Raw genomic sequence first — 26,031 nt, forward strand, 5'->3', positions numbered from 1 at the left:
AAGCCAAAAAAAAAAAAAAACCAAAACCAAAAACAACAAAACAAAACAAAAAACCCACTAATTGGGACATAAAAACATTTTATATGTTGCAAGTCTTGAGCCAATTTCATCTATAGGTGTTTAGAACAAGTGGATTGAAAAGGTATTCTCTGCATGAGAGAGGCTAATCAAGCAAAGTAGATGCAAACTATGCTATGTATGTAAAACATTGAATATAACTGTTTCCACTGGATCCTAGTACAGAATGCGTGTGTACACGTGTGCTTGTGCATACCTGCAAGCACATGTACTAAGGATGGGGATATGTGTATGATGACAGAGGATATGAAATGTTAGCAAAACCAAAAATAATGAGTTTTATGTGCAGATGAAAGACAGACTTTATCCTAGATTTAAAAGCTGTTGAAGACTTTATAGATGACACATCAAAAATAGCTGAATTTTAGTAGGGCCATTCAGTTAGTAAGTTTGAGAGCAAATTTAGACACAGATTAAAGGAAGAGTCCAAGAAAAGTGGCATGTGTCTATGAAAACCAGTAAATGCGAAAAATTAAAGAAAATTTTAGTAAAAATATTTTGGGGTTTTATTAATATGATTTTATAGTGACCGGTATATGCCAGTAGTCAGAAAATCAGATGCATTAATAGGTTTGAGATTTAGGAATTTACAAAATTGTACTGTAATTCATCAAGAAACAGTAAGGCAAGCATGTTTCCAGAGAACATTCAGTTTGGAACATTCTAAATTTAAGTACTTATTGGATAGGCAGGTTGCGTATATGTGCATGAAAAGGAGAATACCTTTTTTCCTTAGAAATATATGTATATCAGTAGCATTTAGGAGATCATTAAAATCCTCCTTCCATTGACGAAACCCACTGAGAAGTCCCCTTGAGCCCAGAGGAGGCTGTCCTCAAACGTCAGCTTCTATCCTAGGTCGGCTATTCTTGGTTCAGTGCAGAGAAAATAAGTGTTGAAAATGGCTTGTGATGAAGGGCATAAGCAAATGAGCTTTCTGAAATATCCATTTGGTATACAGATAAGTTACCATCCCTACAATTACCTACTGTCTAAGGACACAGTTTCAGAGTAATCCAAGTTTCTCCTTTCCCTCATTATCTCCCATATCTGTATACCAATTATCTGTGATCACAGCATATCCAGAAGCCAGACACTTTTGACATCTCCACAACAAACACTGATGTCAGGGAATCATAATCTTTCACCTGTGTTACTAACATAACATTCTAACTGGTCAGCCTGCAAACACAGTTGCCAGTCAAGCAGTGTGTTTATTCCTTACCCAGAGTAATTTTGATCACGAAACTTCCGTTTTTCAAATTACTCAGTAGCTTTCAATCACATCTAAACACCAAAGTCTTGAGTTTGTTTCTTTATTTATTTATCAATATATTTACTTTTGCTTGTCTGCCTGCTATCTATCTCTACACTATCGTCCAGTACCATTCTTCTCCTTGTTAACTGCAGTTCAGCCATGTTCTCTTCTCTTCAAATATACTGATCCCTTCCTGCCTCAGTATCTCTTAAGTTCGCTGATTGTTTTCTTTCTGGCATTCCCTCCATGTATCTTCATAAGGGTCACTCTTCCTCATTCAGCTGGTCTCTGTTGAGAGGTTTCTTCTTGAGAAGTTCTCTAAGTCCTCTTCCAAAATAATCCCACCCCATTACATTTTCTCCTATTTTCCTCACCCTGATTATTTTCTTCATAGCACATTAGTATATGAAATATTATATGTATATTTTACTGGCTTAATGTTGAATCAAAATTTACAACACTTTTTGGCAATAATAGGGACTTATTTAGTAATTATTATGACAAATGAATGCATGATAATCATCACAGATGTTTTACTGACAGGCAGGTTGAAGCTGAACCAGTGACTATATGCTAGATGATGTTGATATTAAACATAGATAGCTCACCATTTGAATATTTTGTGTATTTGAAATTGTCACAAGAGAGTAACAAGAGCAGAGTATGTTCTTGCTCTGATCTTGCTCTCTTCCAGACCTGATTACTCACACTGTTTCCTTCTGACTTGTTCGGTATTTTGTTCAATCTGCTCACAAAGTTAAGTTCTCTCAGCTAGGGAATCTGTCTCTATCTATCTATCTATCTATCTATCTATCTATCTATCTATCTGTCCAGAATGACCTAAATAACAAATTATAACTAATAAACAAATTATAACTAATATATTTGAATATATTATATGAACATAATCTACAATTACATTTTTTTAGTAGCTAATTGCATTTAGAAACAAAGAGCTAAGAAAAATTCACTTTTTATACTTTGATCAGACCAACTATATTGAGGACCTAGTAATTTATAGTTTAAAAGAAATCACAGGATTAGGAATATAAAATAGAATAAGATTTAGGAATATAGAGTGATGGAACATACAAAGATCACCAGAGTCTTTGATTTGTTCTCAGTTTACTGCTGCCTAAAATGGATTTCCTATGTGTGTTCAGCACTTATGTTCAAAAATGTTCTCATGTTATTTATCATTAAGTGACCACTGGAATGCTCCCAGGAGAGAGAGAATATTTTCTAACCTTGATGTGTGGGCCTTCATGAGGAAACAAATGTATTTATTTTCTGTGTAATGTTTAGGAATAGAATCAGTTCAAATTATTGATAAATCTTTTTTCAGAAGACAAGGGTGCATTTTTTTTTTTGCAGTAAATTTTAGAAAATATGTTCCTTGAGGAAGGAAAGAAAATAAAAACTATTAACCTTGAAATAGGATATTTTGAATGTTCATTTCAGAGTATTGTAAATAATAAGTTCATATTGGGAAGTGTATGTAAGACTGAAGATTCAATGCAAATCACTAAGAGAAATTATTTGAGCATTTACAAGATTTTAAGTAGATCCATCAAGTGACATAGTGAATAGTGAATTAATATTTTGGCTTTCTCCTATGAAACAGTATACTCACCCCATATTTTCATATCTGATTTTGGTCTTAGAATAGAAGTTGTCTTCTAATTGACTGGCCACTGGCAATCTGTTACTTCACAGGTAATCTTTTTTGACCTGAAAACAAATAGACTGCCAGATCTCTCCAGTAAAGATGGGTTTATTCAAGATAAGCAGAGAATTGCAATTTGAGACCTCCAACCATGGCAAGCCGTGGTTGCAAGTCCGCAGATACAATAGAAAGAAAACACTTTTACTGAGAGGAAGAAAAAGGTTAGGAGTGCTCTAGTAAACAGAGCTCATAGCTTTTCATTCCAGAGTCTCTGCCAAGAAAGGGAAGTCTGTCTTCTTCCTGTTGGGCTCTGCTGTCATCAGAGAGTATGAGAACTCCCCCTTCTGGCCTCTCAAATCTATTTAATCAAGGTTTCTGCTTATTACCTTTTTATGTTTACCCATTTTGATCAAGATCTTTCTTGGAAACCTCACTGATCAGGTATCAGGTTTTTAAGTTTGAGCTGCTTTCTGTTCCTCAAAAGGGAAGGACTTTCCCTGGGTGTTGTGTCTCACATCAGAGAGAAAGTGCACAGATTGGAAACCTATTAAGGTCACATACAGGTAACAAGGAGGAGCAAGAGAGAGCTCTCAGGTACTTTCTATCTGAAGTCCATACATTATAAAGATCATAGACATTGCAGATTATCTGAAGTGTTATGTCAACGTCAAAATTTGGCAACAAACTTCTAATAGGCCTGGTCTTGGGAAAGCTGTCTCATCAGATGTCATCTGCTTCCATTTGGTAAATTTTTTTTTGTCTTTTTGCCATTTCTTGGGCCGCTCCTGCGGCATATGGAGGTTCCCAGGCTAGGGGTCCAGTCAGAGCTGTAGCTGCTGGCCTGCACCAGAGCCACAGCAACGCAGGATCCGAGCCATGTCTGCGATCTACACCATAGCTCATGGCAACGCCGGATCCTTAACCCACTGAGCAAGGGCAGGGATCAAACCCGCAACCTCATGGTCCTTAGTCGGATTCGTTAACCACTGCGCCACAACAGGAACTCCCCATTTGGTAAATTTTTATTTGAGATTACAAGATGATGTGCCAGTCTGGTCAGGATTTGGTGTTTTCTTTAGGTGTGTCATGTGAATCCAAGATTATCTTTCTTGGAGTTGGGTAGCACAAGGGTTGTTTAGTAATTCTCAACTGGGGCCTTTCCAGTAGGGTTTAAGGGAGTATTTCTTCTAGAGGGTTTGTTTCCAATAGACAAAATTTCCAGATTGCAAGATGTCTTCACCTACTTAGGGCACATTGTGAAAAGATTGGTCTACCAAAACATGCTTATTTTTAGTAGAAGCAGCTAGGTCTTTGAAATATTGGAGTAACTAACTCTTCTTTCGTTAGTGTGGGTCAAAAGAAGCTGGAGCCAAGTACATTGGGTTTCCTGTGACTGTCTCAAAAGATGAGAGTTTATGAGTTGCAAAAGGGTAGATCTGAGATTTAGAAGGACCTAAGGCAATGATTTTGGCCCGGGTATCTGGAGGGCCTCTACAAATTATGAGTAGTGAGTCTTAATGATGCCGTTACTGCATTAGACTAAAGCAGAGGATTGAGAGTGGTTATTTATCACAGTGAAATTGTTGTAAAACTGGCCAATTAGCACAGATTTGCTGAGGCACCTGACCAGTAAAATGGGTGCCTGGATCACTATGGAGTTTCAGAAGAGTTCCTCAAGTAGGAATAATCTTTTCTGATAGAACCCTGTCCACAAAAGAGATAGTAGCCTGTCTGCAAGGAAGGCTTCAGTCTAGTGTGAAAACATACAAACTGTGACTAAAGCATGTTTTATATATATTAGACAGAGGAAGTTGTATGAAATACATTTGCCAGACCTCCAGTGGTCCATTAAGCAGTTTAAAATTCCAGAAGCAGTAAAAACAAGTTCCTCTGGGTTGTACTTTGAACAAGGCACTTTTTGCAGCCTTGTTAATGTTTCCCAACCACTATTGACTCATAAATGCTATTATTTTGTTGGTAGAATAATTGTTTAATGCATATACATTGGTGAGGAGTGGGAATTTTAGAGTCTCTGGTAAGACTATATTGTTATTTGGTCCAAATCAGAGCTTTCTCTTTTTATCAAAACAATAATTCTTATATTCCCAATCTTGGTTTTCCTTTCCTGAGGCCAATTGTTGGGCTTCTCTAGCCAGTTTTTCTAAATATTATTTGGGGAAAAATTGATGTTGAATCTTTTTTAAGGTAGCATTCCTTACAAAAATACAAGCAAGGTGATTACCCTTAGCTTACATATTAGGATCAAGTTTAGAATGCTCAGGCATCTTAATGATAGCTAAGGCACTGGTTAAAAGTATTGTACAAAGTAATTCCTGAGCATAGGGGCATTTTTATATTTTATTGCCACTGGAAGTGAGGAAGACACATTGCTTCCACAATATTCCAAAATCATGTGCTACTCCAAAAGCATATTTACTATCAGTATAACTATTGGAAGTTTTGTACTTGGCTAAAATATAACCTGTACAAGAGTGTATCATTCAGCCAGTTGTGCTGAAGTAGTAATAGGTAGAAACTCTTTCTCAACAACATCAAAATGAGTTGTAATAACATCCCCAGGATAATACTTACCATTACCACTCTTAAGTAAGAACTATTAGCAAACCACGAGAAATCAACATTTCCCGGTAGAATTTCTTGTAGATCATCACAGAGAATCAGGAGGTAGTTTTTCAGTGTTAAACAGTCATAGGGGACTTCATAAGTGATGGAGGGGATAAAGTAGCCTGGATGAGGTTATTATAAGGTAAAAGAGTTGTGTGAGGAGAAGTTAACAAAAGGACTTCCTAAGAGATGAGACAACTGGCTGAGAAATATCACGTGTGATGAGGACTCAGGAGAGCTTCTATTGCAGGAGGTACAAAAATGGTAAAAGGGGTTTTCTCTGTGGTCTTAACCAAAAGGGCAATGACCATAATGGCTGTAAGGCAAGGAATATATTCCCGTGTAATAAGGTCTGGTTGCTGGCTATAATACCCTATGGATTGATGATGGTCCCTGTGTTTTTGGTTGATTATCTCAAGGGCACTCCCTTTCTTTTCATAAACAAAAAGGAAAAAAAAAAGGGAATCTGATAATTGGGATGCAGGAAGGTGGGTGAGTTCATCAGTTTCTCCTTTAAGAGCTTGAAGGCTGTGTAATCTGGCTCTTCCCATAAAATTAGATCAGGATTATTATTGTTGAGTATGAAACATATAGAGCTTTGGCCATAAGAGAGAAATTGGAATCAAATTCAGCAAAAGGTAACTGACCTGAGAAAACCTCACAGTTAGCATTTAGTTTTGGGTTTTAGAACACCATAAACTCTATCTGGATATAGGTGTAGCTCTTGCTCTGATATCCAGTGCCCTAAAATTGATCCTGAGTTTGGGCAGACTGCAGTTTTCTTGGCATCCTTATGTCCCTTTAAGGTGTAAGCTTTAGCAACTGGATGTTCTCTTCCTGTGAGGAGGCTTGAGAAGGAAAGCAAACAAGCAAATGATCCATATATCTCAGCAAAGTAGAATCCTGAAGGAGTTTTAATGACATCCAAATCAGCCTTCAGAATTTGTAAGACATAAGGAATTTCAGTATAACCCTGAGGGATTACTGTCCAGGTGAGTTGTTTTTCTTCCCTAGTGAAGGCAAAATGATACTGGCTATCATCATCCAATGGAATACCAGAGGATGTACTTATAAATCGATTATAGTAAAGAATTTGATTTCAGTGGAAATGGATGTTAATAACCTATGAGGGTTAGAGACAACAGGGTATCAAGGAATAGCAAAGCGTTGTTTATTGTTCTGAGGTAAAGAACAAACTTCCACCCTTGGCCCTTAGGTTTTTCTCACTGGCATGATGGAACAGGGCTAGAATGGGGGATAATCAGGCCTTGAGACTTCTATTATAGGCTTTATGCCTTGCAGGGTTTCTTCTATTATGGGCTTTATGACTCACGGGTTATTGATTAATTCTGGGAAAAGGTTTTAAGGGGTATATTTAAGTTTTGCAGATAAGTGTGCTGTGAATTTTGCCAACATCAATTGGAGATTTTGCTCATTCTCCTCTTCTATAAACTTTTGAGCTATTTTAGTCCAGTAAAGTTTTATGGAAATTAAGTTTGGGTATTTTAGAAGTTCTCTTCAATGGCCATTGATCTTGCCTATGGTCAGGTTGGTCCATTCAATGATAAATGCATCTAAGGAACAGCCATGTTTTTAAATGTAAAATTGGCCAGATTCCCTAGGAGGAGGAAATGAAGCTCCCTCAAGACATTTAGATATTGGGATCCTATTTCAGAGAATTTTCTTCCTCCAGGGTAAAGAATAATTTTAAAACAGCTTAAATAGTTAACAGTACAGATGGCTTAATTTGAACAGTTTATAAGCCATCCTGGCCAATCTTAAGAAAACAGCTTGGTCCTAGAGGAGCCAGGTCAAATACTTTTTTTAAGGCCATCTCCAGAAGACAGCCATTATAGAGGAATTGGCAGAACGCTGAAAAATTTGACAGTGTTTCGAAAAACAACCTATGTTCCCTAAGGAATGGGTTGAAGACTAGCCAGCTTCAGTGAAACAGTCTGATCTCAAATCAGACCAAAGTGCCAAAGAAGTATTCATATACAAAACAAAGACTTAACCAAAAAGATGAAGTCTTTAAACAGATCCCTGTGGAGCTTCAGACACAAAGAGTATGTGAACTCAGATCAAAACAAAACAAAAAAAACAAGAAATACCTTCAAACTCTAGAGTTTTCTGAGATAGGCAAGCGCAATGGGCTTAATTATGGTGCCTCACTTGTTTTCTCACCACCTTAGAGATATTGGGGGTCTTCTTTGGTCCCCACAAGGGCCACCAAAATGTTGATCAGAAACAAATAGACTCCCAGATATTTCTCCAGCAAAATGGGTTTATTTGAGATCAGCAGAGAATTGCAGTTTGGGATCTGCAACCATGCCCATGCCGAGCCATGTGCAAGTCCCCACATGGCAAGGGAATGAGAACACTTTTATAGAAGGGAAAGGAAATTGGAGGAAGTGAACAAAGGCAAGTTTAGTTTATAGAAGTGAGGAAGTAAATGGAGTGTATGGCTTTTTGTTGGTTAGGTCCTTGACCTACTGATTTTTACTTCAGCACTGCAGGCTGAATTATACACTCTTATACAGGCTTATATTTTAGCCAAGTACAAAACTTCCAATATTTGTACTGATAGTAAATATGCTTTTGGAGTAGCTCATGATTTTGAAATATTGTAGAAGCAATGTGTCTTGCCTCTCTTTGTTGAATCTAATAGACTTCATCACTTATTTGGGTGTTCATTTCTCATGAAGGGCCCCTGTCACATAAAACCTATATATCTGTATGCTTTTCTCCTGTTAATCTGTCTTATGTCAGTTTAATTCTCAGGCCCAAAGAAAAAACCTTAAGAGTGTAGAGGTGAAGGTTTTGCCTCTTGTGCTTTCGTAAGGCACTGTTCTCCTTCTCAGCAGAGAATTCAAAGAGGTGTAAGGCTTGGCACATTTCATTAATATTTTTTACATTATATTTAGGGGAGATGAAGCAAAATAATATATGATACAGTGTATAACACAAACCACTGTATTGTTAAATATAAAGGGCTATTAAATATAATGACATCAATTATGATAAAGCGATTTGTTTTTATGTTTTTGCACTTGAAAGCTATACAAGAAAGTTATAGGGTGTAGAAACAAATGAGTACAGAATATAGGAAACAATTAGAGAGTGTAGGAACAAATGAGTCCAGAAGATGGGAACAGTATAAGAATATGCTTTAACCATAAGTTGAAAACTCTTGTGAAGGAAATTGTTTTTTACTCACCAATAAACAGCAGCACTTGACTGAATAGCAGACTGAAGAGATCTTATATTCAAGAGAAGGGGATTGTTCTTAAGTAAGGCAGTTTAGTAATTCTAGGAGTGGCTTAAGGAAATGTTTGGTAAAAGTGGAAAAGTTTGAGAGCCTATAGGAAGAGAATTCATATAGGGAGATATTATCAAATATCTTCTGTAACTAATATTTATTATGTGTGCCAGCTATTTTTAGTCTCAGTTTATTACACATACCACATAGAATTCAAATTACTGTTTAAATAATAATAGTAGCACACTAAGGTCTAAGACATTAAATTATTGATTCAAATAGTAACTAACAGAATTGGGATTCAATTTCACATTTTTCTGACTCAAAGCTAGCTACTATTTGTGTTAAGGTATGTTAACAATGAATTGTTCTATTTCCTTAAACTGTTTATCATTTAGTACTTTGTGTAATTCTTAGTATTTTATATAATACCCTTAGCAAGAATATATTACGAGAATATCAAAACAGTATTTTTTTTTGTCTTTTTTGCCATTTCTTGGGCCACTCCTGCAGCATATGGAGATTCCCAGGCTAGGGGTCTAATCAGAGCTGTAGCTGCCAGTCTATGCCAGAGCCACAGCAATGTGGGATCTGAGCCATGTCTGCGACCTACACCACAGCTCATGGCAACGCCGGATTGTCAACCCACTGAGCAAGGGCAGGGATTGAACCTGCAACCTCATGGTTCCCAGTCGGATTTGTTAACCACTGCGCCATGGCGGGAACTCCCCAAACAGTATTTTAACATAATGATTATTCACTAATCTGATATTAGAAAAACAATACCTAAATCCCTGAAACGTTTAGGTCATAGGAACCTTGTGAGCAACTGCACATTTAATGCATCTCATTTGTCTTACATTGTGGTTAGTCAGCATCCTGACCAATTCATGGGGTGGGTAATTGACTATGTGAGTTTAGAAAATCATTTGTTTGACCTCTGTGGGAGGGAGTTCCATCAGTCTTCTGGCACCAGAAGGAACAAAGTTATGATTAAATAACCACAACTTCCAACAGCTCTGAACACATTCCTCTCACTTCATATGCTACAGTTTTGTTCCAGTATCTCTGCTCCTGGCCAGGGACATCCTGTTCTCCCTTTCAGCTATAACTTAATCCTGTAACGGACGCCACCACCCTCAACCCGATCTGGCTCAGAATCCAATATCTGCTTTCCTTCTGGCACTAAGAATCACCTTCTCATTCCAACCTCATTCCCTCTCTATGCCTAGTTTTTGCTTTTATCTTGATAGCCTTCCAACTGTCCATTCTAATCTTTTTTCCTACTCTTTCTTATATTTTCCTCATTTCATTTCTAACTCCAAAGCCATGAATCTTTCCTCCTTATTTTTTTTTTCCTTTCAATTTATTTTCTTTTCTCCAGTTATCTATTATTATATACTTTGGTTTTATTCATATAATTTGGCTAGACCCAAATGTTTAATGCTACTAAAAACTGAAACTCAAAAGTGTGACATTTGTTGACAAAATAGTCCAGGCTTATATAAAGGAAGCACTTTTGGGGGGTATTTCCTTAAGCTATACTTAGCAGATCACAGGTCCTAATATAGAACCTAAAGTGAAAATGAAAGTCACTTTGCCATGTAGCTTTAGTGTATTAAGGGCATCTTGTAATGTAATCAGTTATATCTTGAATTAGAGTTTTCAAAATAGAAATTTGTGGTCACATAAGGAGTTTCACATTAAGCTCCAATTAATATAGAATAATTAGATATACACATAAATGAAAATATCTTATGAATGACTAGATTAATGATGGAACTTCTAACCTGTACTTTATAATTATAATTATGTGCTCTAACATTTACCTCTAATTACATTATTACACACACACACACATAGATACAAAAACTAAACACTAGGTTGTCGCAAGACATGTTTCCTTGAAAACTCCATCTTGTCCTTCTTTACTTTATCCCATCTTCTTGTCTTACTTTATCCAGTCTTCCTTCTTGGAAAAACAGTGCAGTGCTGGTAAATGACTTAAGTTTAAGAGCAAAGACCTAAAGGCATAAGTGACTTAAGCTTAAGAACTATTATGTGCCTAGAGGTCAGAGTAAGAGCTTAACCCTTTATCACCTAAGTGGCTTTCTAAATAGTAAAAGAACTTATATAATAGTAAACAAACCCTGTATCATCCACCCATAGCCACTCCTCACTTGATCTCACAATAAAAGCAGTGTGGTTTCTTGAGGCAGGGCGCTCTTGGTCCCTGAGACCTTGAGTCCCCAGCTCCCACCTTTACTTAAGATAAATGTCTCTGTGTCTTGTCTTATGTTAACTATTTTTCTTTAAGTTCCACAGCACCCGTTCTTCAGCCCCATCCTGCTGAGCTGGCCCTGGCACTAGGTATTTGGATTCTTTTCTCCCTATGACTCTTAAGCACATGTCCTCATGAGACTTAGTCCTACTGACTTAATAGACCTTGATTTTCTATCTTTTGTGCTTCTATAGCAAGCCTAATTCCTTGGAAATTATGTTTTAATTCTTCCATGCTTAAAGCCCAAAGGGCTCTGAGCATAATTTTTCCTCTGTTCAGTATGTTCTTACTCTTAGTAGTACAAGTTATTTTCTTGGTATCTTACTTTCCAATATGAATATGGATAAAGGGATTTAAAACTCCATTATTTTTCTTATTAATATTGTTTATCTTCTAAATGCTAACCATTTAAATGTGTGAATATACATAATCATGTGGTAGTGGAAACTACAATGAGAAAAAATCTATAAGGATGAATAGTAAGTATAAAGAAGTAATGAAATGGAGATTGTAAGAAAAACAGTCTTTTTATGGTGGAGAAGTATGGCGCGCATATAGTAATGGTGGATTTCAAGATGGGGAGTGAAAGGGGATATGGAGGTATGGGATGTTTCATGGGAAGCAAAACTAAAGAATGAAATTTAGCTTAATGCTAACAATTCAGTTTTTTGACTACTGGTCTTCAACTCATTTTCTTCATGTGGTTATCTCAGTTGCATTATATCTTCAAAATATATGTAATTAAGCCTGTATATTTCTGTGGCTTAACCTCAGGTACCTTTGTGGTTCCATTATCCCTTGATCTGCTTTAAGTCAAGCACTCTGTGAAAGTTTTTGTCTTCAAAGAAGTATTAAAGTGGAAAACTGGAAACTACTTACTATGTAAAATATAGAAATATTCTCCTGTTATAAATATTTTAGTAAGAAGAATAAAAAAGCCAAAGTAATTGATAATCTGTCAATAATTAATATATTTGGGTATAACAGTGTATAAAATGTTTATATCAAAAATAAAAATGAATTATATTTATCAGGTATCTTGAAACTTAGTAGTGTATTTGGGCAGTGATAAAACATATAAAAATAGCATTTTTCATAATGCATATGTTTGCCTAACACAAAGTTAAATGGGAAAAATAATACATGAAAAGAATTAAAATATACACAGACTAACTGAAGTCTATTGAGAATTGAATTCTTTTTAAAGAGAATACATATTATTGCTTCTTTTCTGTATGTAATTTAATGCCAAGTATACAGTTAGTCATATGTAGCAACTAAAGAGTTTATTACCCTCAATCTGCAGTATATAAGCAAAAAACTGGCTCTGCAAGTGCCAAATCTGACTCTTGAATTATAGCAAATATTCTACTATTTGCATGAACAGTAATTTTTAAACAAGATTAAAATATGAAAACTTTTATTTTTGTCTTTTTATTTGTTCCCAGTGAAGCTCAATGTAGAAATATATAAAATAAGGACACTCTGCTTGGTCAAGGTGATTTTAAAGAGAAGAGAGAGGTTTAATGAACATATTTTATTGCAAAAACACTTTTCTTTAAACACCTCTCTAAAAATTTTAGGTTGTATCTTAGACTTTTTTTCTCTCCCTTTTTCTTCTTGAAAAAAGAGTTAAACTTGTTCTCAATCTTTCGAAAGCCCCCAGTGACTTATTCAGTATGTGTACATAAAGTGAGATGAAATGGATCATAGGACTAGAGCTTTATATGTGGTATTTCATTAATAAACTGTAGGAGAATAAGCATATGACTTTTTTACCCATCCAGATTAATAATATCTGCATTTTCTTACAATAATTTGAGATTGTATTAATATCAAGAGAGTTTGAGGGAGGCTGTACTTTGATAAGCTAAATAATAACATTGAGCTAAATACCTCACCTTTTAAGTATGAAATGCAGGATTGTAAATATTGTATAACAAGTCTAGAAAGGGAATAAGGACAGAGGATATGCAGACAACAACCTTATTGCCTTTGACCAAAGGCAAAGGACATGTTAAGAATCATTATGTCCTACCCTTATCAAAGTTATTATTCAGCTATACCTGAACAATAAATTGGTAGTTGGTAGGAGTGGATTGCCTTATGAAGGATGACTACTAACTTTAGTACTTTGTGCTTAGGAAAGACAGATACAATTAAAGTTCTTAATGTGGATGGAGACCTGCATGAATGGTACAAATTTGCTTAGTCTCATTTTGGTTTGGGAGAGGAGATATAGTTGAGACAAGTATAGTGTATTTAAGACAAGTGAAAATGTACATGATGAGTAAACAGATAAGAATTTTTATTTTAAAAAAATTTTTAAATTTATTATTATTATTATGTTTGTCTTTTCTAGAGCTGCACCCATGGCATATGGAGGTTCTCAGGCTAAGGCTCTATTGGAGCTGTAGCTGCCAGCCTATGCCAGAGCAACAGCAACATGGGATCCAAGCTGCGCCTGTGACCTACACCACAGCTCACAGCAACACCAGATCCTTAACCCACTGAGTGAGGCCAGTAATCAAACCCAAAACCTCGTGGTTCCTAGTCAGATTCATTAACCACTAAGCCATGACAGGAACTCTGAGAATTTTTAAATTCAGAAGTTTGTTTTCAGACAGAAAATGTGAATTAATTTAAAATGTGAATTATAACGATAGCCATTAATGATTCTAGAAGTTCCCAAGATTAACTAGCTGTTAAAATGAATTCAGGAAAGAATTATCTTGTGTCTTCTATTATAACCTATAGAGCTGCCTTTAGAGATAACCACAAATGCTAACTGATTTTGAAATTTCCTGATTCATCTCATATTTTTTAAAGTCCCATACATATATAAATAGAAATAAATCTAATTTTCTGTTTTGTTGCCAGGGTAACTTAATCTTCTTCAAAAACATAGAAGAAAGGTCTTTCTTCCATACTGTTTATTCTTGTTTTTCTTATACAGCTGCCCAAAGATATATACCAGTCTCTTTTCTTTAAGAACCCCTTAAGCATTCCTAAATTCTAAACAATTAACAAAACTACTCATGTTTTACTTCCTTAGTGAAAGTAATATGCATGTTTTATTGCTTTAGGACTTAAAAATTTTTTTATAGTGTACCAATTGTCCAATCTATTGGCTACAATTAATCAGAATATATTGTTAAAGGATTGATAATAGCCAACTGTTATCTTTTTTTTTTTTTTTTTTGTCTTTTTAGGCCACAGCAGCGGCATACAGAGGTTCCTAGGGTAGGGGCTGAATCAGAGCTGTAGCCGCTGGCCTATGCCAGATCACAGCAATGCCAGATCCTTAACCCTGAGCAAAGTGAGGCCTGGGATCAATCCCAAGTCCTCATGGATGCTAGCTAGCATGGTTTGTTAAGCACTGAGCCATTACGGGAACTCCTAGCCAACACTTAATTAGCAACAAACAGCTGCAAACAATGTCAACTAAATAAAGGGATTAATATTGAATATTAAAATATTTGTTGAAAATCAGGTAACAAAAGGGAGAAAATAATATGGATGGTGTTTACTCATTTATTCTTTAATTCTATAATTTTTTTTCATGTTACTCTAATCTTTGAGACAGATAACATTTGAATCTAAAACAGATCGTGTTTAATGATCATTGCTTCGAGATGATAAAATTAATGACTGCTAAATAAAATATTAGATAATAACACTTTTGAGAAATGCTGAAATAAAAATGCTGTAGGTTTTCAAAGGAAGGGAGTATTGTTTCTAGTTGAGTGAACAAGATCAGGAAAACAGGAAAGCTTTTATATGTGATTTTTTTTTTTTTTGGTTGTTTGAACAGTAAAGTGAAGGTATGCTTAAAAGTTAAGAAAACAAAGGCTCAATATTCTGGTTATCTGTTTTGTTTGTTTTTATTTGCTTATTTTTTAATTTTTTAAAATTTAATTTTATTGAAGTATAGCTGATTTACAACTCTAGTTACTTTCAGGAGGCTAGCATAGTGATTAGATTTTTTTTCTGATTATATTTCATTGTAGATTTTTATAAGATACTGGGTATATAGTAAACTCCCTACACCATACAGAAAAATCTTTTTTTTTATTCGCTTATCAGTTTATGTATGGTAGTTTGTATCTGTTAATTTCATACTCCTTATTTGTCTTTCTTCCACTCCCTACCCAGTTTGGTTAACATGCTTGTTTTCCATGCCTCTTAAGTATGTGTCTATTTTGTATATAGATTCATTTGTATTCTGTTTTAGATTCCACATATAAACCATGCATATAGTATGTGTCTTTCTCTGTCTAACTTATTGCACTAAGCATAATATTCTCTAGGTCCCTCTATGTTGCTGCAGATGACATTTCATTCTGTTGTAGGGCTGAGTAATATTCCTTTATGTATATGTACACATACATGTCACATTTTCTTGAGCCAGTCATCTGTTGATTGGCGTGTGGGTTGCTTTCATGCCTTGGCTGTTTTAAGTAGCGCTGCTGTGAACACTGGGGTGTATGCATTTTTTTGAATTAAGTTTTCATTTTCTCAAAGTATATAACCAGGGGTGGGTGGGATCTGGGTCATGTGGTAGTTCAATTTTTAGTTTTTTAAGTAATATCCATACTGTTTTCCATAGTGAGTATACCAATTTACATTCTAACTAATAACGTATAAGGTTTCTCTTGTTTGTATCCTCACAAGCATTTATTATTAGCAGTTTTTGATGACAGCCATTCTGACTGGTGTGAGGTGATAATTCATCGTGGTTTTGATTTGCATTCCTCTATAATTAGTGATGTTGAGCATCTTTTCATGTGCCTGTTAGTTATCTATACGTCTTCTTTGGAAAAATATCTGTTTAGGTCTTCTGCCCATTTTTTGATTTTGTTGTTCATTTTATGATGCTGAATTATATGAGCTATTTGTATATTTTGGATATTAAGCCCTTGTCAGTTGCATCATTGGCAGATATTTTGTCCGGTTCTTTAGGTTGTCTTTTCATTGTGTTAATGATTTCCTTCGCTGTGAAAAAGCCTTTAAGTTTGATTAGATTCGTTTATTTTTGCTTCTATTTCTTTTGCCTGGGAAGACTGATCTAGGAAAATATTGCCACATGAGTTAGGTCAAAGAATGTTTTGCCCATGTTCTTTTTGAGGAGTTTTACGGTTTTATGTCCTATAACATTTATGTCTTTAAACCCTTTTATTTTTGTATATGGTGTGAGGGATTATTCTAATTTCATTGTTTTACATGTAGCTGTCTATTTTCCCAGCACCATTTGTTGAAAATATGGTCTTTACTCCATTGTGTAATCTTGCCTCCTTTGTTGCAGAATAACTGACCCTAGGGCTGTGGGGTTTGTTTTATTAAAACCAAAAATATATAAATCTCATGAGTGTACCACAATAATAATTGTATATGTTCTTTTCTTTAAAAATATTTCAATTTCAGTTTGAAAATCTTTAATAATAGTGATAATACCTAGTACATGCCAGAAAATCCTCTTTATGAGAATTCCTTCCACTTAGCCCATACAACTTCTCATGCTCTTCCTAGGACATTTTATTGTAAGTTATTTCTCACTCTTCCTTGATGAATCAAATCAATAAGTAGTAACTAGGTGCTGCTTCTTCACTATTCAAGGAAAAAAATGTAACTGTCTTTGTTTTGGATGGTGCAATTTATAAGACTGTATAGTTTTGAATATTTTTCCTAAGATGATAATGTTCCATGAGATAAGTTCTTTTTTGTTACAGTCTAAGTTGAAGTCACCTTTTCTATTTGTGTTCATATATTATAACATATCTTTTCAATATTAAGTGTGAAATATTTTAATATTGCATATTAAGAGGAAACCGGTTGAAAGTAAAGGTCACTGTTGCAGTACAAATGATTTTTGTGTGTCCTAGGAATTTTTTTGTTTCCGTAAACATATATTTAAGGCATTATATTTTAAAATTATACATTTATTTGAGAAACAAAAGTACTTTTCATAATTTTATTACTCATGCTGTTTGGCTTTCCAAATAATCTGCTAATGAAGGGATGCCCTGAAAGTGATCCTAACATATTTGTATTTCTCCAAATACTTATGCTTAATAAAAAAAAAAATGAACAATGTTGATATAATTTCTGCCATTTTATATGGAAAGTAAGTAAAATGTTCTCTTGAAAAATAATAATGATCTTTTATCCCAACATATTGAAACATTAATATTTCTGTCTCTCTATCATCTGTCTATATCTATTCATCTAACAAGGTTATATATATATATGATTAAAATAAGTATGTAAACATATAATTAAAATAGTATAACTAAAAATAAAATAACTATAATCATTCCAGAATACAGGAATCCTACCTGTTAACAGGGCTGTGAGTGAAAAGTCGCTTAATGTCTCTGATACTATTTCTTCATAAGACCAAGAATACTAATATCTTAAAATACATAATGCTTAAAGATATACACTACATATTTTCTACTTTCTTTTCACCTTTTCATTCCGAATAACAGTGACATAGCTTATGTCAAAGCACTCCATTGAAATTATTTTTGTTAATTTCATTGAAATCCTCACTATTTTGAAAATCAACTCTCTTTTCAGCAGTTCTCTTTATTGGACTTTTGGCAAAATTCATCACTGTTGTCCCCAAACTATTTTTTTTTCCTCAGAATTGTGTCTTTATTGTTTCAAGAAAGGGGTATCTCTGTATTTCTGCTCTAGCATACTTGTTCATCTAGAGTTTCATTTCTAGTTTCTTTCACTTACCAATTTCATAAATGATAGTGTTACCAAAATTATGCCTTTATATATTGTCTCTTCTTTTACCACACTACTTTTCAAGGCCATTTCATTGACTCCCAGAGTTTTATCCAAAAATCACATAGTGTTGAGTTCCAAATTTTTCTTTCTACCCGTAGTTTCTTAATCACAACTTTGATGACACTGTTTTTTCTTTCTGTATATCTCACATTCAGTGTTTTGAAAGTGATTGATCTTTTTACAAACCACCTTCTCAAAATTTCAATCTCAATGTATGGCATTATTTTCTACAGACATATTTTTTTTTAAGGAAATTGCTGTTTTTTGTTTTCTCTCATTAATTTTATATGTTTTTTTTTACTTTATTATGTTTTGTGTTTTTATTTTTAATTATTTTAATGGTTCCTAAAAAAATTGATGGGAATGTATGGCTTTTACCAGGAAATATCTTTGTGCAGGTCTTTCATGATTAATCTGCTAGAACTCCATGCATTCAAGAAAGCAGACCTGAGTTTCACTGGGTTCCAGAAATGAGTGTCTATCACTTATTCATTATTTTTTATTATCATTTCCTTTTTTCTAAATTTTTATTATTTACTGATTAATTACCAAGATCTGAACTCCAGACCTCCTGTCTTTTCCCTCATAATTTTCATATTTTAATCTTCCCTTTTTTCTGTTTACATTTTAGGATATTATCTGCATATATTTTGTACCTGCCTTTATGCCACAACTCTAGGTTTGAATTTTTGTGAAAGAGACAATATAGCTGACAGATTCTAAAATATTTACTGTCTTTTATGGAAAATGTTTCCTAATTCCTGGCCTAAGTCATGCGATTTCTCAAACATGAGAAATAATATATTTCCTCCTATTGGCAGGAGGAGTCCCAAAGCCACAAGACCAGGTATAACATGATCAGCAGGACCATTGTGGCCTTCTGCAAGCTCTCAAGCTTAGGTCCAGGGTTGAAATATTTTGATGAATCTGGTGAATTTGTGTTCTAGGAAAACAGGAGCCCTTTTGTGGATCCAAATCTAACACTAATCCCAGGGACCAACTGTCCCTGCAATAGAACAAAGGGAAAGACATTGTATTAGGGCTACATTCTCAGTATTCTCCATTTTTTCCAAGATATATTAACTAAAGCATTATCTTTGGCAGTATAGCGGTTATAGAGCACACAATGTGATTCCAAGATTTCTACAAGAATTTAATAGTTTTCATTCTGGAACCAGTAATCCTGATTTAGTCAATATGCTATGTCCTAAACAATGCACTTACTGGCAGTACTTAAGAAGATCGAGTACATAGTGGAAAATTATTATATGATAAATACTTAGTTCTAAGTACTTATGTAGTATTTCATTTAACACTCCACAAAAGACACTATACCATAGTAATGTTATCATTCATTGGAGATGATTGAAACTTAACGACTTTAAGTAAATTGATGAAGTACAGTTGTGGTTGTTCTGGCTTTAAACCTTGAATTTTTTATCATTGAGATTATTTGCCCTTTATTACTGAGTTTATTCTCAACTTTTATATGATGAACTTTCTCTGTGTTAATATACTGATTAATGAATATGAAATTACAAACTGTAAATGCCATAATACTATTAAACTACTTATGATCACATTTCTGAATGTTTTGCTTTCAAAAATATTCATGCATTTTCTAAATTATAACATTATGTCTAAATATATTCAATGTTTATCAAAAATTCAGGGTAGTTATTGATATTTTTTCTCAGAAATTAGAACTTTACATAGAAAAGGAAAAGTGATGTCAGTGTAAGCCATATCATAAAAATCAGCTATAAAATTATAAAATATATTGGAAAACTTATCCTAGTAGTCATCATTTAATGAGGACTTACTTTGAGTCAGGTACAGTGCTACAGACTTTAAAAAAAATCTTATGTATCTCCACAGTGAGATAAGTATTGTGCATATTTTATTTATTTTTTGAGGAAACTAAGTATTAGATCTAATTGTATTAGTTTATAAGCTAAACATTTGGAGGGACTGGAAAACCTAGGTCTGTTAGATACCAAACTTTTTAAGCTTTTCTATCGTAGACAATATTTCCTACCTAGGCCTTTTGTTATAAGTGGTAGGTGAATATTGCTATGCATGCAGGAGAAAAATTCACTAAGTAACAATTTGATACTGTAAAAACTATTGACTTTACAGTTTTTTGACACCTAAAATTTCCTTTTATCTTCATAAAGCAAACTCTGTAAGATTGAATGAATCTTCATATTTTATAAAAAGATGAAAAAATTAGATTAATCAAATGAAAAGTAAATCATATTTCTTATCAAGAAATCAAGTAGGAAAATAGAACATACTCTAGTGGTCAGAAATGCTTTGCATCATGGCTTCTAAACAGCAAGTAAAATGGATTAAATTTTTGCATTCAATTTATAAGAATAATTAGCATAGATTCAGGGAATTTCTTTCATCTACAATTTGGTACAATTTTCATTCATTAGAAGATTCAGCACTTACTGTCTCTACCACTGAGTATCTGAGAGTGCTTTCTAGTTTCTTGCATAAGGTATATAGTACACCTTAGCATTGTAAATACTTCATTAAGTATTCATCAAAATAGTACAGCTACATTAAAATATTTTTATTTACGCTTTTATTGTATAGAAAGTTAGTCCTATGGTTTGAAAATTAGATGTTCTATTTCTGTCAGTATACTACTTATCTTTAGGCATACATAGCTATCTATCATTTTCTCTTCCCTCCTTCCAAGTAACCCAAGAAAGAATCTTTGAAAGCTTTAATTCTGATCATATCTTTGTGTCTTATCATTACTGTTTTTTTTTTCCCTAGGCTAGGGGTCAAATTGGAACTGTAGCTGCCAGCCTACACTACAGCCACAGCAACACAGTATAGAGCTGTGTCTGCGACCTACACCACAGCTCACAGCAACGCCAGATCCAAAACCCACTAAGCAAGGCCTGCCTCCTCATGGATACTAGTCAGATTCATTAACCACTGAGCCATGATGGGAACTCCTTTCCTTTTTTTTTTTTTTTTTTTAAATCATTACTGTTATCCAGTATTGCTGTATCCAACGCTGCAGGGCAATGGGAAATCCTAGAAGAGGACAAAACACACAAGATTCTTACATTTAGAAAGTGGGGGACCAGGAGGCACTCTGTTCTGCAGAACAAAGGCTCCTAGGCTTTAGCCCACATGACTTTTATTAAGGAAGGTGATGAGGCTATTATTAGTGGGATTAAGGAAGATGACAAGATTAGTGGGCAGGAACAGGCATAGGCAATAAAAGGTTATCTTCTTAGTAATATCAAAAGGGGTATCCTTAGGACGGAGTACAGCTGTTTATAGAATAGCATAGTTAATGCATAAGTCTTTTGTCTTATCTTGGAAGGAGTCTGTATTTTAGAACTCTTGAGTCCATAGATATTTGCCTCCTGTAGCATTCAGCGTTTCCATGGTCTCCAACACAGTAAATCAATTCTACTTTTATTTAAAGTTTTATTACTGTGACTTTCATTGTTTTAAGCATTGGTTTTTTTTTTTGACATAATTGCCATTTTCTTTTTTAACTGTTCCTATTTGCAGCTCAATCTTCTATGTTCAAATGTGGTCTTCTATAAGTATAGACTTTATAGTCTCCTGTATAAGGACATGTTTGTTGTGAATGATCTCTTTATTATTTATGTATTATTTTTTTACCTAAAATGTATTTTTTTCAGTATAGAGTCATAGATGAGGTGAACAGTTTCTACTGTGAATTTTTCTCCCAGCATTTTGAAACTATTTTTGTGCATTTATTGTTACAGCTAAAGGACCATCTTTTAGTCTACTAATTATTACTTTTCTTTCCAACATATTTTAAGATACTCTATTTGTCATTAGGGTTATTTCTTATTTCCTATTTCTCTTGGTATTTGTGGTAATTTCTAAATCTAAATTTATGTTTTTATCAGTCTTTTAAAATCTTGGTCATTAGCACGTCATTCTTTTCCTCATTTTTCTGTTTGCATCTTTTATAACTCTTATGCTCAATTATTTTAATGTATCTTCTATATGTCTATTCTCCTTCATATGTACATATCTTTCTCTGAGCTATTCTCTCATCTATATTTATATCTATGTCTGTATCTACAAATCTGTAAAAATATATAATTTAAAATATATACTGCAATACACAAATTCTTTTAGTGGCTGTATGAAACTGCGATGTTTTATACTCACCACTGAGCTTATATTTTAATTGTATTGATATTCTTCTAATTTCTAGAATTTCTAGTTAGAGCTTTCTAAAATATGCCTATACTACTTTGAAAGTACGTTGTTCATTTAATCATAGTAAGAGTGCTTTTATTCTTTTATACTGTACAATTCGTGATTAAGTTTCCTGTAAGTCTATCCTTGCCACTTTCTGTTTCTGCTTATTTTCACACCTTCACTTCCTTTTGTGCATTATAATTTAGAATTAGCATTTCATATTTGGTGGAGCTTTACATGTGGACATCATTGTTGCCTGAGATGAGGTTATGTTCCTTCAAAGACATTTTACTCTCAAATTCTGTTGGCAGCATCTAGTGTTATCAACAAGAATTGATATTATGTCTGTTTTGTTGCTCTTGGTTGCTTGAATCCACGTCTTTTGAAATTCAAACCTCAGTACCACCTAAAGTCAAAACAGGATATAGTAATTCTCATGTAGAGTTGTGTTTCATTTATTCTTTAACCAAGACAAGCTTTGTTTCCCTGTTAAAAGTGGGTTTTTTGGTAATTCTAACATTCATGGATGATATAATTTTGATCTTTTTACATATGCTTGTCAAGTAACATGTTCTTGAGTTAGAAATAATGGCAAATATAAGGCAAATGTGTACATTTCCAGTTTTCAGATATCTTTTTAATATTGGATCATGGAAGTTTTTCTAAAATTCTTCTGATTTCAGCTTTTGTATTGAAAAATATATTTATTTATCATTACATTATAATTTTTGAGGGAGAATTTTCAGAAAACCTAAACTACAAATTTCTTGAAAAGGGAATTGCTTAACCTCACCAGTCTTAACTGTTCTTTCTCAAACATCCAATAAGTGGATAGCACTATAAAAAATTCTGGAAATATGAAGGAAGTGTGGTGAAAAGATGGGTAATTAAATGACTATATCTTTGTAATAACTCATAACATCTGACACAATTGATGATATAATTGTTCTTTCTTTATATATGTGTTTATGTATGTTTATACTTAGAGTCATTTAATGTATTTTGAATATATATGATCATTTATTTACACATTTGAGTTTTGTTTAATACACACACAAAATCACACACAAAAAAAGAGGTGAGATTAATAAATGGATAGTATTATCAATGACTAAGATTTAACTTTGATGAGGTTCACTGTACATTATCAGTTGTTTTAGTTAATGTTGCTTTCCAAAGAAAAAAATGTTGTATAGCAATAATTTTGTTTTATATTATCAGAGACTCATTATATTTACTATACATTAAATAAATTCAGACTAATCTATAAATTAAGTTTTATTTGGGAGTAGAAAGTGAATATTTTAAGGAAAAATAGTACCAAAAGATAACACAAACAGATGGAAAGTTATACAGTGTTCTTGGATTAGAAGAATCAAAATTGTTAAAATGACCATAGTACCAATGGCAATCCACAGATTCACTCAATCCCTATCAAAATACCAATGGTAGTGAACTAGAGAGAATAATATTAAAATTTATATGGAAACACAAAAGACTCCATATAACCAAAGCAATCTTGAGAAAGAAGAACAGAGCTAGACTTTAGACTATACTATAAAGTACAATAATCAAAACAGTATGGGACTGGCACAAAAATAGACATATAGATCAGTGGAACAGAATAGAGAGCCAAAGAAAAAAAGAAAAAACAGAATAGAGAGCCCAGAAATAAACCCACACTCTTGTGTTAATTAGTCTTTCACAAAAGAGGCAAGAATATACAATGGAGAAAAGATAGTCTCTTCAATAAGTGGTGCTAGGAAAACTGAACAGCTGCATGCAAAAGAATGAAATTGGAACATTCTCTAACATTTATACAGAAATAAACTCAAAGTGAGTTAAAGACCCAAATGTAAGACTGAATACTATAAAACTCCAAGAGAAAAGCATAGGCAGAACATCCTTTGACATAATTCAGAGCAATATTATTTTGGGTCCATTTCCTAAAGAAAAGAAAGCAAAAACAAAAATAAATAAATCAGACCTAATTAAACCTAAAAGCTTTTGCATAGTAAAGGAAATCATTGACAAAATGAAAAGACAACCTACTGAATTGGAGAAGATATTTGCAAATGGTATTACTGATCAGTCCAATATACATAAACAGCTCATACAACTCAGTATCAAAAAAAAAAAGTCATGATTGAAAAATAAGCAGAAGAACTGAATAGACACTTTTCCAAAGAGGAAATGGAGATAGCAAGTAGATATATGAAAAGATGTTTGAAATCATTAATCATCAGGGAAATGCAAATCCAGTCCACAATGAGCTATTATCTCACACTGTCAGAATGGTTATCATCAAAAAGAACACAAGTAACAAATGTTGGCCAGGATATGGAAAAAAGGGAACCCTCCCATACTGGTGGTGGGAATATCAATTGGTGTGGAAAACAATATGGAGATTTCTCAAACAACTAAAAATAGAACTACCTTCTCAAACAACTGAAAATAGAACTACCATTTGACCCAGCAATCCCACTCATGGGTGTATACCTCCAAAAAAACCAAAGACACGATTTCAAAAAGATACATACACCCCAGTGTTCATAACAGCATTATTTACAGTTGCCAGGGTATAGAGGCAACCTAATTGTCCATCAGCAGATGAGTAAATAAAGAAGATGTGGTGTATATGCACAATGGAATACTACTTAGCCCTAAAAAAGAGTAAATTTTGCAATTTGTAGCAACATGAGTGAACTCAATGAAATAAGTCAGGCAGAGAAAAACAAATATTGTATGATACTATTTATATGTGGAATCTAAAAAACAGAACAAACTAGTGAATTACAAAAAGAAAAACAGTGGCTATCAGAGGGGCAATATGGGGATAAACTATTATGGGATTAAGTGAAATTATGTGTGTGAATCTTTTCAAAAATATAAAGCAGTATAGAATTTAAAGAATCATTCAGTTAAAAAGTTAAAAAAATAAAAATTATGAATTAAATAATAATTAGTATGATGATATAAAGTTATAATGCAGGAACAGTTTTAAAAATTTCAGGGAATATGCACTTAGCATCTGGTTATTTGGTAACTAAATTTATTTGTCACAATACAATTGTCCAGCATAAGGAATCAGGTTTGAGTGAAAGATTAAGTAAAATTAATCAATCACAGTGAGACGGTAGCATGGCTGTTTATGGATTTCAACCCAATGGTGAATAGATAATCACTTTTTTCCGCATCCTAAGGAATAAATGCTGCTATTCTGTTGAGAACTTATAGTTTATTCTGATTTCCTATTGCCAGATTAGAACATACTCCACCAATTTAGTCCTTTTGCTCATGAGCTGGGTTGTATTTCTAACTCTGAGATTAAAAAATTAATTTTATTAACATAACAAAATGAATATTATCAGAAAGGGATATTTTGGTAAGAGGAATCTGGCCTTACTGTTAACTTGTCTGTTATCACAAAATGCACACATATGTTATAACATACAGTAGACCCTTCAAGAGCATCAGTTTGAACTGCCTGGGTCCACTTATATGTGGACTTGTTTGCACTAAATACATATAATGGTTGATTGAGTCTGTGCATGTGGGACCATTTATACAGCTATCATCTACAACATTATACATGAATTTTTGACTATGGGTATAGAAGGTCTGCACCCCTAACTCTTGTGTTGTTCTGTCCTGTGTCCTGTGTTGTTCAAGGCTCACTTATATACTTCTATGTTCTTTTCTTTGTAATATATTCAGTAAGTGAAAGAAACACAACCTGTTATAGAAAGAAGCAAGAGCTGTTAAACTCAAAGCAAAGAGACAGCAGGATACTTACTGAGAGACTAGCAGAAAGAGAAGATGAATATTGACCCCCAAATGACCTGCTGGCA

This window comes from Phacochoerus africanus, chromosome 13 (genome assembly GCF_016906955.1).
Source record: "Phacochoerus africanus isolate WHEZ1 chromosome 13, ROS_Pafr_v1, whole genome shotgun sequence".
Taxonomy (NCBI): domain Eukaryota; kingdom Metazoa; phylum Chordata; class Mammalia; order Artiodactyla; family Suidae; genus Phacochoerus; species Phacochoerus africanus.